Raw genomic sequence first — 16,731 nt, 5'->3', positions numbered from 1 at the left:
CATTGCTATGAACTTATTTGATTGATTCTTGGCTTGAGAAACTTGTTCATGTGCTGTTGATATCGATTCTTGCAACAATTTTTTTTCAAAATTTTGAAGACTTTTGTGAGGCTTATCCTTGTACTAACAATGTTTTTGAGAATCTCTTGGCAGATGACTGAAAGAACCAAATCTTTGGCCAAGAAGAAGGGTACTGCATCAAAAGGCAAAGGTTTGGTCTCTGGAACTTCAAAGCCAAGAGACAAAGGTCAAGGTGCAAAGAATACCACAAAGCAAGGAAAGTGTGATCCAGCGCCAAAAAGGACAAGGCCTGAAGGAAGAGCTTTGGTGGTTGCTTCTGGTTCCAAGAAAAAGGGGAAACAGTTGGCTGTGGTATCTGAGAGTGAACAGACTGAAAATGACTCAAGCAGCTCAGCTGGTGGTTCCCAAGGCACCATTGAAGAGGGATCAAAGAAGTTCAAGAAAACTGAACCAGAGACACTTGATTATCTGGCTAAGTTTCAGCAGATAGAGATCCAGCAAGGGAGATTCCCTGATTTGGACTTTCTGAAGAAGATTGGCCTCTATGAAGATGTCAAGACTTTGCTTGGGAACATGGGTGTTGAGTCACTTTTGGAGATGAGAGAAATCGCTTATGAGCAAGAGTCTCAAGAGTTCTTGGCCTCCTTTGAAGCTTTCATTTACTACCCAAGGGATTCAAGAATCATTCAAGGAGATGGGCTTGGACATGTGGAGTTTACTGTGAAAGGGAAGGAGTATTCAGTGTCATTCAGAGAATTGAATGAGATCTTTGGGTTTTCAGCACCTAGAAATGAACTTCTCTCCAACCAGGTCAATCTCAAAAAAGATGAGATCCAACTTCTATGGAGATCAATTGCTTCTGGGAAGTACACAGCTGGAACAGCTAAGTCCTCTTGGATAAGGAATCCAGTTCTGAGATATGTACACAAGATTCTCTCTCACAGCTTCTACTTCAAGATTGATGTTGGAAGAGTTCACAAAGGAGATCTGATGCTTCTTGGTGTAGGGCTGAGACCGCTGATGCCAACACATGAAGATGGGGAACCCTATGAAGGGTATGAATACCCACTTTGCCTTGCATCTCAATTAGCAAGGTCTTTGATGTTCTACAAAAAGTGCATGTGGGGTTCTACAAAGCAAGATGCAAAGCTGGCCCATGGATGGGTGGTAACAAAGATCTTGAAAGCCATGGGGTACAGATTCAAGGAGAACAAGGCAAAGTTTGATCTGATTAATGAAGCACATTTGTGTAAGATTGGCTTCCTCCAAGGAAAAGTGGGTACCAAGGTAGTCTACAACTTCAAGACACTCATCAGTGAGCCAGCCCAAGTTCTCGTACCCAATCCCTCCATCACCACAGTCCAAGTTAAAAGGAACATTCACTTCTTCTTGCTGAAGGAAGAGCTGTACAATGTCCAAACTGATCCACCAATCCTCACATACAAGCAAGCTTGCAGAGAAGAAGCCTCCAAGGGAAAGAAAGCAACCGCTGAAGATGCTACCACAAGTGCAGCTGGTGCTCAAGATGCTGATCTGCCTCCACCTCAAAAACGTTTTGGTGGAAACAGATATCACTTTGATGATTACAACTGGGAGGAACCAGGCACTTCAGGGTTCAGAGCTCAACAAAAGATTGGTATTCTCCAACAATGGTGCAAGTACCAAGACAAAACCATCCACAAGATGGCCAAATGCATCAAGGAGATGAAGAAGAGGATCAAGAAGCTTGAAAACCCTTGCAAAGGTGGGGCTCCAGCACCGGTTTCACCAAGGAACAGAGAGGAAGTTGGGGAGAGTTCCATGAACTGCACAGCCTTGGTCACATATGGAACCACTTGGGTAGATCTTGACGACGGGACTGATGAGGCCAGCCACCATTCTTGGGAAACACCGTCAGGCCACACTTCGAACCCCTCCTACTCATTGGGGTCTGACTTCAACAGCCACTAGGTAACACTCAAAACCTTGTAAATAGCATGTAGATTTTCTTTTTCTTTTGCATTTTACTTGTTTACTTTGTTTTAAACTCCTTTCTCATGCTTTTATAACACAAGGGTCTGTGTTATTTAAGTGTGGGGGAGGAGTTTCATCCTTTACTAATCATGTTTTCTCTTTTCTTATTTTACACTTTGAGTCTTGAGTCACATTCTAGTTGCATATTCATTTAGTCTCATCTAAGTGCATATAAAAACCAAAAAAAAAAAATGGAAAAATCTGAAAAAATTTACACAAAAAAATGATCATGTAGTTGCATTCTCATTTTTAGGATTGAGTCTAGATTGCATATGCATGTAGGTTGCATCTTGCAGGGAGTAATGATAGGTTTTCTAGAGAGTACATCATTTTGAGAACTTGAATTGAATATGCTTGTGAATCTTTTTCTGTGCTTGCAAAGTCTGAAATGATCTGAATCTGAGAAACAAGTTTGAATTGAACTCAACTCTAATTAAGTGAAAACCCTGAACTTGACTTGAAATTATCATTTGGTGCATTGTTTGAACAAGCTTGTGGATACCAATATACATATTTGAGCTAGAATCCTGTTTTTACCATCCTCTTCCTTAGCTCAAATAGCTGAATCTGCATAATAGATCAGTTTTCCTCACCCTGAACCCATCCTTCTTTCAAGCCAATTGTTTGTGTGTGATTGAGAGGCCACCTTGGACCAAACTTAGCAGAAAGTGTTAGGTTTAGGGCGACAAGGGCAAGTCTCATTGAGTGCTAAGTTCCATCATCAAGGAGCTGAGAGATTTGGCAAGAACTAAGTGTGGGGGAATACATGTTGGTGAGTGGAAAAAGGAGAGATGAGTGGAAATGAAAGGAGAATGGTGAGAACTAGGGGAATGAAAAAGAAAAGAAATCAGTCTTGGAGTTTTGAGTCAAAGAAAGTGAGCTCTAGTGTTTTGAAAAGAAAGAGTCTAGCCTCTAAGTGAAAAGAAAAGAAGCCAAAGAGCTCAAGTGTTTTTTAAAAAAAAAAGAAAAAAAGAAGAGGTTAGAGGTTACAAAAGAAAGTGAAAAAGAGCTATGTAAAGTTTGAACTCCAAGACTTGTGTATGAAAAAGAAAAGAGAGTCCCCTAGTGAGAGAAGAATGAGTGTGAAAAGTGAGCAAGTGAGGAAACTTTGAGTAGAGTGTGGGGTGGGATGAGTCTTTGCCCTTGTATGCATAGGTTGCCTTTTACCTTTAGCATTCTGCCAAAGTTTGGTCATTCATTGAGAGATCCTTTTGCTGCATTGAACCCACTCAAGCATTGATGAGATCATTTTAGTCTCATAACCTCACCCTAGCCAAACTATGTTTGTTTAAACAATGCACCATTTGATCCACTTGTTAAAAAGCTTAATGAATGTTAAAAAGTTGAGAGAGAGAAGAACTTGTGGAGATGGAAAAACGGAGAGATGAGTGGAAATGAAAGGAGAATGGTGAGAACTAGGGGAATGAAAAAGAAAAGAAATCAGTCTTGGAGTTTTGAGTCAAAGAAAGTGAGCTCTAGTGTTTTGAAAAGAAAGAGTCTAGCCTCTAAGTGAAAAGAAAAGAAGCCAAAGAGCTCAAGTGTTTTTTAAAAAAAAAAGAAAAAAAGAAGAGGTTAGAGGTTACAAAAGAAAGTGAAAAAGAGCTATGTAAAGTTTGAACTCCAAGACTTGTGTATGAAAAAGAAAAGAGAGTCCCCTAGTGAGAGAAGAATGAGTGTGAAAAGTGAGCAAGTGAGGAAACTTTGAGTAGAGTGTGGGGTGGGATGAGTCTTTGCCCTTGTATGCATAGGTTGCCTTTTACCTTTAGCATTCTGCCAAAGTTTGGTCATTCATTGAGAGATCCTTTTGCTGCATTGAACCCACTCAAGCATTGATGAGATCATTTTAGTCTCATAACCTCACCCTAGCCAAACTATGTTTGTTTAAACAATGCACCATTTGATCCACTTGTTAAAAAGCTTAATGAATGTTAAAAAGTTGAGAGAGAGAAGAACTTGTGGAGATTCCTTGTTGAGTTGATATATATCTGAGTATGGCTTTGCATTGCATAATTGAGCATGAACTTGAATTCTCATTGTGATCACTTCTCTCAAAAAGGAAATGTGAACTCCCAATGCATCCAACCTCTTTCTCTCATTTGTTCTTGTTTGCTTGAGGACAAGCAAAGGACAAGTGTGGGGGAGTTGATATGTTCATAATTTGCATCATTTAGGTTGCATAATTCATTCTAAATCATGTTTTATTCCATGCATTTTAGGTCCTTAGGGTTTGTTTTAGAACTTAGGAGATGCATTAGGTCCCAATGAGTCTTTGCATGTTTTGAGTGTTCATCAGGTGCATTTGGAGCTGAAAAGATGAATCCAGGAGGTGGAATGGTGGTCAAAGCTTGAAAAGTAGCAAAAATTGGGTCTATGGAGGTTATCGGCCATTCTCGCTGGCCAGGAAGGTTTTGTCGACCATTTTCACGTACCGCGGGTGGACTTTGTCGACCAAAACACGTACCGCGAGTGAAGTGTATCGGCCAAAATCTCCGAGTGCAAACATGTCTCAGAAATCGCCTGTCCGGGGAACCTTCTGATCCGATTCAGATGGCGGGTGCTTCATAGAGGTTGGAGAGCATTGGATCACGGTCTCATAGCAAGTAGAATCGTGGAATTCGGACGCGTGAGCAGAGAGTTAAGCTCGTCGGAAGGAACCCCTGTCTCGTAGGTATTCCGGACCGAGCAGATCAGTTCTAAAGGATGCGAAGGACGGTGCACTTCCAGGCCGATTCAGTTTCCGGGTCCTTCATGAGAATCAGATACATTTGAGTCTTCTTTCCAGAACGTCCACGAGCATTCAATTCGGATCTATGAGCAGGAAGATACGGTCTCCGGAATGGACACATGTCTACGCCTCTCTCTGGTCGTGTACATGCACTGCAAAGCTGTGCCCTCCAGGAAGCCTTATACTTCCCAAACACCGAAGCTTCCTTCACCAAAGTTGGAGATAAATGAGTCCTCTGTCTTCTGCAACCGAAATCATTCAATTCGGACAAGTATCATAGGAGTTACACTCCCCGGAATGCGAAGTGGTCTAAGCTGCTCTGGATGCTGCGAGATGGTCTTGCGACTTGGTTAACCCGCAGGCCTGAAGATGAACGCCTGAATGCTGATGCTGCGAGTTGAAATGTGCGGGTAAAATATCACTGGAAGAGATCTGAAGCTCCCGAGCAAGAGAAATGCTAAGTCCACAATCGTGCGACTTAGGCATGCGAGTTAGCCGCGCCTGGAATTATGCCGCACGATCACTCGCAAATCACTCCGACTTGAGCCTGCGACCTAGGTGCAATAGAGACCAACCCGCACAGTTTGTACATTCCCCAGAAACCGCCTTAGCCCTGCGAGTTGGAGAGGAAGGAGACAAAGCCGCAGCAACACTCGCAAAACACTCCTACTTAGGCGTGCGGCTAAGACAAGGCGATTCAGGCTTCACAAGACAAGTCTTCATCTACTGCGACTTAGTTGTGCTACCTGGGACATACTGGACCAACCCGCAGTAATTCCCACTTTATCCATTAAAGCCGGGTCAGGACCCGGTTTGTTCCGGGCTGACCCGGTTCGTTTTTAAGGAAGTATAAATACTTTTTAGGGTTCTTTGGGAGAAGAAGAAGGTTTTATTCCCTTTGTCTCTTACCTCTTTGGTGAAAGACTCCATTAAGAAGAGAAATATCTATATTTGAGTGTTTAATCAAGAGAGTTTGAAGAGATCTGGGTGTTTAAAGCTGTTTTCTTTTGAATCTATCATCTCCATCTCCATTTCTCATCATTAATCATGCTAATCTTCCCAACTTGCAAAGGTTTAAGAGAGATTAGTATGATTAGTGAGTAGTCACCTTAATAAGGTTCTAGATGTGTAGGTTAGGATGCTAAAGTGTTAAATTAGGAGTGCTTAGGGCTAGATTCATTGATTCATCTCTCTAAACAGCTGTTCTCTATGCTAGATCCTTGATAATCACTTGAGATCTAGATTCTGGGAATTTCATGCACCAAAAGTGTTTCATGAAATTCCTGAAAGAGCTGTATTAGAGGTTTAAGCATTCTTCTGCATGATGATGTATTGTTATTTGCTTGAATGATCATTAAGAGCTGTTTATTAATGCATATTGATTCATGTTTCACAAATGGGAATTTGGTTTGAAAATGGATTAGTATAGGGGTTAATACCTTCATGAGAGGATTAACCTAGATTTGAGTTCTTAATCATTTGAATCATGTCTCATCATTGTCATTAGCATTTCTAGTTTGGCACCAAAGCACCCTAACCAACTATCATGTCTAGAATCTCATGCCTCCATCATATCATATTCACATCATTTGTCATTGCTTAGTTCTTGATTAGTCATTGTCATTAGTCTTTAAACCTGTTTATGTTTGTAGTTGTCTCTAGATTAATCAAAACCCACTCTTGTTTGCTTGAATTAAGAACTTGATCATATAGCTTAGTATCTATCACCACATTCTTGGATTGATTAACCTCTTTGTGCTACTTTGACAAGGGGATTGATAGCCCTGAGACCCTAAAAAGTCTTGTCTATCATGTGGCGAGGTGATACCGAAGTCATAGAACTCGATGAACATCAAGCGATAATTTTACTTGTCAAACTACCTCTAAAAAAAAATTTCTTTTTTTACCAACTATTTGCTCGACACGTTTGACATTGACATCCTAGCTAGATGTGCGATCTATAAATACGCATTCGCCATAATGCAATTCCTTTATAAATCTTGAGGAACAAAAACCTTACGACTATACAAGAATAAGCCGGGGCCAGTCCCGCATAAACTCTCAGATCGCCCAATTTAATACGCCGAACACATCTTTGCTATTCAAATTCGATTTTAGAAGCTAACAGGTCGGCCGAGCTAATACTCGCACCTAATGGCCTAGTAAACCAAGCCCAGACTCGTAAATAAAACAGGTTAAGCCGAGTCTGACCTAGCTCCTATAGTTCTAATAATCCGAGTTTTCAACTCACATCTATAGATCGATCATTTGAAACTTAAACACGAGCTCTTAAATGACAAAACATTCGAATTGCGAAGATAATTTTTATGAATAAAAGAAAGAGAAATGTTACAATCGAGGTTGGAGATAGAAAAGGAAAAAACTGAACGACAGGGAAAGGAAAACACAATAACAAGACGAACATTAAAAGAGACGATCTACTCCTCGGGCTGATTGCCGTCCTTGAAGTCCTCTTGATTGTCAACCTCTTCATGATCTGAGACTCCATTCGGAGTTTTGGAAAATGGCGGTGGCAAATCTCCCTCTTCTAGGTCAGTGAGGCTGAAGCTTTTGAGCTTCAGCTCGCATTCACGCTTGGTCTTCTCGAGCTCAGCCCTCAGCTCTTCCTTGGTCAGATCCTCGTCGTCCTTAAGAGATTGAGGCACTCAAGAGTGCCTCTGGCCTGGACGAGGTCGAATTTCACCGTATCACCCACCTCACGCTCAGCAATGTGAGTCCTCAAACGTTCGATACGACCCGGGAACCTAACTTTGGCCTCAATCTTCTCTTTGGCACGTCGTTGTGCTCGAGAGACCTTGGAAGTAACCGACCTCTCGGCTTGGATCTTCGCTTCATTTGCGAGCAGAAGTTTTACTTTATCAAGCTGAATAGCTCGGCGCATTTGTCGGCGTTATTAAAATGCACCACCTCCTTGTTATCGTAGTTGACACTGAAGCGCCAGTCAACCTCATAAACCTTTTCGATCTCCTATTTTTTTAGCGGCCTCATCATAGCCGACTGGTTCACTAGCGCCCGCCCCGTCACCAGGCATCTTCTTCATCGTGCCCTCTGCCTTGGCTATCGTGAACTCAGCCTTAGCCTCCTGCTGAGCAAGGCGAGCAGCTTTGGCTTCCTTTTTCTCCTTCTCCTTCTCCTTCTCCTTATTTTCCTTCATTTTCTCCTGCATCATCACCCTGGCTGCCGACCTCGCTGCTTCACCGGTCTCATCGTCATTCGGGCGAGTATCTCGCCGATTGCTCGTCCCACGCTCATCGTGGGCAACGTTTTGTTGATCCGACTGATCCACCACATTGCGATAAATGGCCACCTCGGGAACCCTTTCGGGTTGAGGAGCCCTTTCCCGTTGATTCAAGCAGACACCACCTCACTCTCTTTCTATTGACTTTCCGGTCGAGAAGACGAAGGTTGTTGATCCTTGGTCGAGCTCTTCCTTTTTGCCTGAAGCCTCGCAGCGAGGCTAGGAGCATTCGCTTCAACCGGAACCATCTCAGTTGATCTTCCTGTTTGGCGATTGCATCTTTCCCAACTAGCTGAAAAATGATAGTTGTTAGATTAATTTAAAAAGAGTCAGAAGAAAACATCAACAGCGATCTACTCACCGATTGTGATGCGGGTAATAGCTGCTTGAACCCTATGGTGATGTATTTCAGGCCAGTTCTGAATCCCAGAAGACTTGAGTTTTTGCAGGTCGGTTAAATAGTTGTCCGAAAAGGCACGAAATTTGATGTTGCGATCTACAAAGAAAATACGAAAGCGTTAGAGACAAATTATGACCTCGGAAACATGAACTCGATTGAACTCGCGGTCTAATAATGCGATCGCTCCATTCAATCATGAAATTCCTAGTCGTGTCGACGACCAGTGCCTCGTTGATTTTTGCAAAGAAAAAGGATGCCTCCCAAACAGGTGTTTTGTTGACTGGATAAACCAGCAAACACCCTTTTTTGGATTTTATTGTATAAGTACCAGGGATCAAATTGTTCGTCTGCATGATCAACATCTCCTCGAAGAAGCGCCTGTCGACGTTGACATCACATTCGATCCCGAATAGCAGGGTAGCGACCATAAAACTTATACCCGCCAGAAGAATCTGAGAAAATGAGATTCCCCTCCTATCGACATAGTTGGTCAACAACCTTGGCAGAGGAACCCACATATGACACTGACTGAACCAGGCCTCCTAGAGTGTAACCCAGCTTTCCGGAGCTCGCCACTATTGATCTTCAGGGCCTGGCGACCTAAGAACAACTCCATGAAGAAAGCGGAAGAGAGTCCGCATCTCATTCAAATGATCAACCGTCATCCAAGACGGGATCTTCACCAGGCGATTTTCGATCTCCCTTTTCCATTTGGAGCCCTTCTTGCGAGGTTTGACTTGTCCTTCTTCTTCTTCCTTGCTATCCTCCCCTTCGTCATCGTCATCCTCGATTTGAACCACGGCGTCGGCCTCGTATGGATCCCTTTCAAGATCAGCCGCTTGGGGAGTCAAACCCTAATCTCGCGAAGACGAGTCGTCGTGACAAAATCGATCAGCCAATTCGATCAGTGGCGACGTCTCCCGATCTGATTGGGTCTCAGACCTTGACGATACTTCAAGAGAGGAATTTCCGCTCTCCATGACCGCCACTTCAGATTGAGAAACAGACTTTAAACTCTACGTGATGCGTTGTGCACCCAAGGCCATTGCACGAGGTCTATGAACATGATCGGATAAACTCGATGATCGGAAAAATAAAGCCGCAGAAAAGAGAACGGAAACAGGGGAGAAGATGAATTCTACAGAGAGAATCAAAAGCGAAGAAAAACAAATTCTAGAAAGAAGGGAGAGCGAAGTTACCTTTTATAAACGGATAAGAAAGTGAGAGGAAGAGAAACCTCTTGGGTTATATAAATAGACAAATAGCGGTTACCGAGGAAAATAATCATCAAGCGGATGCATCCCATTAACTATAAGAGATCCGGATTCCAACCAATAATCCATAAATCAAGCCATAACGTGCGCCTCTCCACCTCCCCGGACCGATAGTCACGCGCGACTCTTCGGCTTTGCCATCACGATCCACGAGCTAGCTTTCAAATAACTGCCTTGAGCAGTTCATTCTTCCCAACGAGGACCTCGAATCAAAACATCTCGCTGGAAACTTCAATCGAGGTCAAGTCGAGATTCCTGCCTGGAAACCGCCGGTCCGAGGCATCTCCAACAACAAACTTGGGGGGGGTGGGGGGGAGGGGAGACAATTGTTGGAGATGGGCTGAACACAACCCCTTTTCCTTAATTTAACCCGGCCCAAAGCCCATTTCTTAAAGCCCAACAAAACCGAGGATTGCTAAGGGCCTGTTAGCCGAATAAAATGAGGTCGTTTTACTCGGTGAGCTTCGCAGACACTGGAAGCAGCTCACCACTGTGATGTTTAGAAAGACGGTCGGGCAGGTCTAGCTGCCCGACCGTTCGACCTTCTCTGATTGAAATATGACCTAATTCCATAGTCAATCAAATCGTTTTTAAATTCATCACGATCAGCCGCTTGGGGAGTCAAACCCTAATCTCGCGAAGATGAACCGTCGTGACAAAATCGATCAGCCAATTCGATAAGTGGCGACGTCTCCTGAATCCGTAATCTGCCATAAATGTTAATAGCTCATTACTTACAAATAATCTACAATCAATCACCTCACTAAAACTACCTCGGCAATTAAATCGTTATCGAGCTTAACTATATTAATTCAAGAATCTCTGATCCTCACGTTCAATATTTACTAAGTTACCCTCACACGCATTTACAATCTAACACATGGGATTGCTGCCTTCCAATTCTTGATCAACCATTCTCTTTTTGCTAGCGATCAAGTCCGATTGTTCCCACATGAAATCTTGGTTTTCATAGTCCATAATGATTAGGAGAGATTAAGTGGTAAAATTTAGCAAAAGGAAACTAAAATATTAGTAAAGATGAATCTATTATACAAATATTTGAGACTTTGGAAATGAAAGATATTTTCAAATCTATATAATTATTTGTGTAATGACTTGCTGATGTGTTGCGTTCAGAGCGAGTTTCACAGTTTTTCGCTTACGTCTCAGCTTCAAAATAAATTTTGGCTGAAAAAAACATTGTTTAGCCCCATTTTACAATTATGTGTCATTTTTTATTGGTTATTATCTGATGATGTGTAAAAAAAACTTAAAACAATCCGGTATAAATTATTATGGTTTAATACTTAATTCCCTAGTCAATCAAACCGTTTATAAATTTATATTAAACCAAAATTTAGAAAAAATTAGACAAAAACGTCTTTTTAATAAAGCATAAAAAATTAGAAATTTACCATTTCTTATGTTTTTGAAATTTAGATAAAATCTAACTAAAATGTTAAAAGAAACAAAAATTGGAATAAAATTTAGAATGTCGTTTCAAAAAAAAAAACGAAATTTATGTTAAAATATCGCTAATTATTATAGTGTTTACGATTTCTTATGTTTATATGAATTTCGATTTCTATAATTTTATAAAACTAAAATTTAGTAAAAATCTAAGAAAAAATTTTTAAAAAATAATAATAAATAAAATTTATATTTCTAATGACATATCATTAATTATGATATCTAGAATAAGATTTTTGATTTCTTATCTTTATACTTCAGAAAGATTTTCTAACCTTTTTCTTAAAATCAAAAACTTATTTGTAAATTTTGGATTCGTCTAATTTAAAACAGAAATAAAAAAAATTAATGTTCTTAAAATCATTTATTTATAAAATTATATTTGGTAGACATACTCGTGTGGGGCAAATTAACTAGTTGGTGCTTATAGAAGAGATTTTATATCTCGCCTCTATTATCGTGATGAGTTAATATCTGAGAGAGCCTTATAATAACTAGATTGAACATATATGACAATTTTTTAAGCATAAACCTTAATTTATTTTTTCCAAAATTAAACAATAGGTGCATTAAAAAAATAAACAAAAGTTATTGATATAATAAAATCATGAAAAGGAATTAAAAGTAGCACCGACAACAGAAAAATCAAAAGAAAAACTCATGAAAAAGAATAATCGCAATCATGTTACTTGGTAACAAAAAAAAAATATGTAAGAATCAATAGTAGGGTGTCCTGTAAAAGAATGGTGGTGGTGGAGACTTGTAGTCCACCTTTGGAGGAGCAGACTAGTACGGTGGAGGTGGAGGAGAGTAGTAGACGTATGGTGGTGGTGAAGACTTGTAGTCTTCCTTAAAAGAAGAAGACTAATATGGTGGAGGTGGAGGAGATCTGTAGACGTACGGTGGTGGTGGAGACTTGTAGTTCACCTTTGGAGAAGGAGAGAAGTATGGTGGAGGTGGTGGTGAGGCATTGACGTATGGTAGTGGTGGAGACTTGTACTCTACCTTAGGTGAACGAGAATAGTATGGTGGAGGTGGTGGTGAGGTATAGATGTATGGTGGTGGTGGAGACTTGTACTCTACCTTAGGAGAAGGAGAATAGTATGGTGGAGGTGGTGGTGAGGTATTGACGTATGGCGGTGGTGGAGACTTGTAATCCATCTTTGGAGAAGGAGAATAGTACGGTGGAGAAGAGCTGTAGAAGTATGGTGGTGGTGGAGACTTGTAGTTCACCTTTGGAGATGGAGAGAAGTATGGTGGAGGTGGTGGTGAGGCAATTACGTATGGTGGCGGTGGAGATTTGTACTCTACTTTAGGAGAATGAGAGTAATATGGTGGAGGTGGTGGTGAAATATTGACATAAGGGGGTGGTGGAGACTTGTAGTCCACTTTTGGAGAAGGGGAGTAGTACGGTGGAGGAGAGTTGTAGACGTATGGTGGTGGTGGAGACTTGTATTCTACCTTAGGAGAAGAAGAGTAATATGGCGGAGGTGGTGGTGAACTATAGACATATGGTTTTGGATGAGGCGTGTACTTAGGGCCTTGTCGTCTATATTCTGGTGGAGGACGTGGTGATTTCGAGTAGGACGGAGAATACTCTTTGGGTGGATATGGTGATTTGTGTTGATGGACTGGGGAATCGTATTGTGATGTTAGAGGGGATGAGTATGGGTAAGCTGCAGCTGCAATGGCACTAAAGACCATAACATAAACCATGCATTGCCCAAACCCCATCGTTCTTGAGGATCTCAATCTACCCATAGCTGTGTTTGTTTGTTTGTTATGATATAGCTAGACATGAAATCTCTTTATATAATCGCTTTTTTGTGTAAATTATATTATCTTTTCCACTTTGGTTCGTGTTTGGCACTTTCAAACACAATTAGAAGACGTGCTAAGTTGTTTGTTTGCAAAAATAATCGTTTGTGGGGAATCTTAAATGTAACAGATTTTTCTGCAACTTTTAATAAGTTTGATATTTATTTTCTTAGTATTTTACTTGATTAGTAATGACACAATTAACTAAAAGAAACAAAATAAAGGTTTTAGTGATGAAGGCACGAAAGATATCTGTTTTATAATGTTAATGTGATGAAAACTGAATTAGTTTGACCATCACATGTACTTAATTTTAATTAATAGAGATATATATATATATATAGATGTATAAATAACAAGTTCAATGACTTATAAATTAGGGAAATTAGATGGGATAGCATTCTCCAGAGTCTTATTTAGGTAAATTAAAACCTATTTTTTTAATCGTGAGCAAAGACATCGAATCCCCTCATCAAATTTAAACAACACCTGTTCTTTTAAACCACACCAATAAAACTTTTATAGATTCTGACAATTTCTATTTTTAACACCATCATAACTTTTGCTACAAAACATTTAGTTGAGCTCATTATTTATCTTTTTTAAAAAAATTTTGAATTGATTCTCTTTCTTTCAAAACTTATCCAGAAAATCTCATTTCAAAAAATCTCTCAACTATTGGAAACTCAATTTCATTTTCAGACATCCACATAATTCTCTACTCTCTATTTCTACGGCGAGGTCCTGTCCGTCCATCTTATTGCTCCTTTCGTTTTCTACGACGAAGCTCTACCATCCCTCGTTTTCTCCGGTTCATCACCTTCCATAACATTGCTGATTTTTTCGCCTGCCAAGTACTTTTGCCAGGTACCGTTTTGATATCTGGTTTTCTTCTGCTTCTTTCTACTATTTCTGTTATGTTTATTGTTCTCGTTTTTCTTCAGTATTATGTCCTTGTTCGCTATTTTTTCACATCTGGGTTTCTTGATTTTGTAGATCTAGAATTTTCAAATCTTACTTATGTAGTTAACTATTTACACTATCTTTAGTAATCATCTACTCATGATTCCTGCCAATTTGTACTCTGTATTTTTCCAGTACAATTGTCTTTTTGTTTGTTATCCACATCTGGTTTACAACGTATTCAGATCTAGAATTTGTAGATCTTACCTTCAATATATAACTATTGTCATCGTCGTTAGTAAATGTCTACGCACGTATTCAGTTAGTCTACAGAACTACTATACATGAATAATCAACTATTCTTTTGAATAACAGTAGTTATTTACGTCACAGTAGTAGTTATTTAGTCAGTAGCTAACTATTTGACTGTTTTGTGTTTAAAGGGATATGTATACTCTTCAACAATCCGAAACCACACCGTTTGCAAACAATGTGCTCCCCAGATTCGTGATGCACTCATTGATATTTTTGAAAGAGTTGGTAGGGTATCGGCCAACGATGCTTGTCCATTTGCTTGTTCATGTAAGTTTTGACAGTTCCATCATCTTTTTCATTGTCATCGATATCTGGTTCTCTTGATTTTGTAGATCTAGAGTAGTTAACTATTTTTATATGCATACTGAGTAAGTAGTAACAACATTGAATATGGTCATTAGTAATCGTCTACTCTTATCATCTATAACAGATACAATAAATAGATACTCCATATTCAGTTAGTCTACATAACTACTATGCACATATATCCAACTACTAGTATAACTATCGGTAGTTAACTACGTTACGATAGTAATCAGTTTACAATAGTTAACTTTTTGCCATTTTTCCTTTTAGGGATATGTGTTCTCTTCGATGTGAACCCACACCGTTCAAAAATAATGTGCTTCTCCAAATTCATGATGCACTCATTGATGTCTTTGTAAAGGTTGCTAGAGAATCTGCAGAAGATGCTTGTTCATTTGTTTGTTCATGTAAGGTTTTAAACCAAACATTCAAGGAACCATCTCTCATCAAGGCGCTCAACCTATCTGCCTTCATTAAACAGCTCAACTTAATAAAGTGCTACCCTGAATTCTTTGAGTCAGCGAAAATGGATAACTACCAATAATCGACTTTGAGTAGTAGCTATCTAATCAAAGTAGACAATTATTAATACTTACTTAAGTATTAGAATCAACTTTCAGTTTTATGGAGAAAATATACAACTACTAATAATCAACTTGGAGTACTAGCTATCTAATCGAAATATGTTACAAAGTAGTCACCATCTCCGTGTCATTCAAACGAAGTTTTATTTTAAACATAGTCACCTACTAGTAGTCTTCTACTAGAAATATATGAACACAACAAACATAAGAATTAGAATTAAAAGGGACGTCTATACTGAAGTAATAGATGACTAATTAGTATATGTATGTTTACTTTTAACTTGGTGCAACTATAGAAAGTATCGTCCATAATATATCAAACTTTCAGAGTGAGAGAATGTTTGTCTGAGGGGAATGCAACTTTTTATGAAAATAGTTGTCTACTACATATCCACATACTCTGAGCTAATGATTTTCTATGAAAATAGTCAACTATGACTATAAAGTTACCATTGTGACACCTCCCAAGACACCTGCTGCAAAGTTTTGTCGCATTCCACAAATTTCTCTGTGTCATTCAAACGAATTGGATCAACCACATTTCAACCACAAAGTAAGCAACTATGACACATTATATTAAAGCTGACTATGTTACAAACACTAAATAGTTGACTACGTTACCTTCATTTCTTCTCGGGATGGGATCTTTATTTTCTTTGGTCGACCATCTGGTCAACGCATTACTGGAGGAAGTAGTTCTGAGACACCATAACATACATGAGTTGGTACTAGGTGGAATGATTATTCATAAAGGGATCTCCAAAAACTAGTTGTGTACACTTCTCCCATAAGCTTCTCGTTTGCAATGTTGCTATAAGAAGAAGTTGTCGATAACTTGTTATGTACACCTCTCTCCTATTCTGTTGTAAACTTCATATTCATCGTGGCCGACAACAACCACCTACATTTTAAACATAGTCACCTATTAATAGTTGTCTACTATAAATATACGAATACAACAAACAAAAGAATTAAAATTGAAAAGAATGGCTATACTGAAGTGATAGGTGACTACTTAGTATATGTCTATTTACTTTCAACTTGGTGCAATCATAGAAAATATCGTTCATAATGTCTCATAACTTTAGAATGAGAAGATGTTCATCTGAGGCGGATGCAACTTCTTTATGAAAAATAGTCGTCTACTACATAACCGCATACTCTGAAAAAATATTTTTTATGAAAATAGTTAATTATTTCATAAAGTTATCTCAGATTTTAAATGATTTGAGCAAAAAGACACTGTGTATAATTTCTTGAGAAAATACGAATTATAATGCTAAAAATCAGAAACTTTGAATGTTTGGTTCATGGATGTTGTGTTAATGGCTATTTATCTAATCCACTAGGGTCCTCTCGAAATTAATCTAGTCGTACACTTAGTACTAAACGACAATAACGTTTAAAGCTTGCTAAAGTAACAATAAAGTTTACGTTGCTATTGTTCCAAAAAATAGTTAACGTCTGCGTCTTGGTGAGTTGGTGTGGTCCCAACCTTGGTCAGAAAAAGCAATGTCTAGATTTAGAGAGTAAGGAGTGTAATGTCATTTCCACATACTTTTTGTTGTTGACTTCTGCTACACACTTAATTGACTGTTTTTTAATAGTATTCACTTAATTTGTTATTCCAGAAGTAATATTAA

The 16,731-nt window shown here is 39.3% G+C and overlaps 1 pseudogene; it reads right to left on the bottom strand.

Annotated features, from left to right (window-relative positions):
• Positions 1–11,879: 11,879 nt before the first annotated feature.
• LOC112086800 lies at positions 11,880–12,923 on the bottom strand (annotated as a pseudogene).
• Positions 12,924–16,731: the final 3,808 nt, after the last annotated feature.

The sequence above is a fragment of the Eutrema salsugineum genome, unplaced genomic scaffold (genome assembly GCF_000478725.1).
Source record: "Eutrema salsugineum unplaced genomic scaffold, Eutsalg1_0 scaffold_2, whole genome shotgun sequence".
Taxonomy (NCBI): domain Eukaryota; kingdom Viridiplantae; phylum Streptophyta; class Magnoliopsida; order Brassicales; family Brassicaceae; genus Eutrema; species Eutrema salsugineum.
Note: the sequence above shows the minus strand (reverse complement) of the source record. Positions and strands in the feature narration are given on the sequence as shown.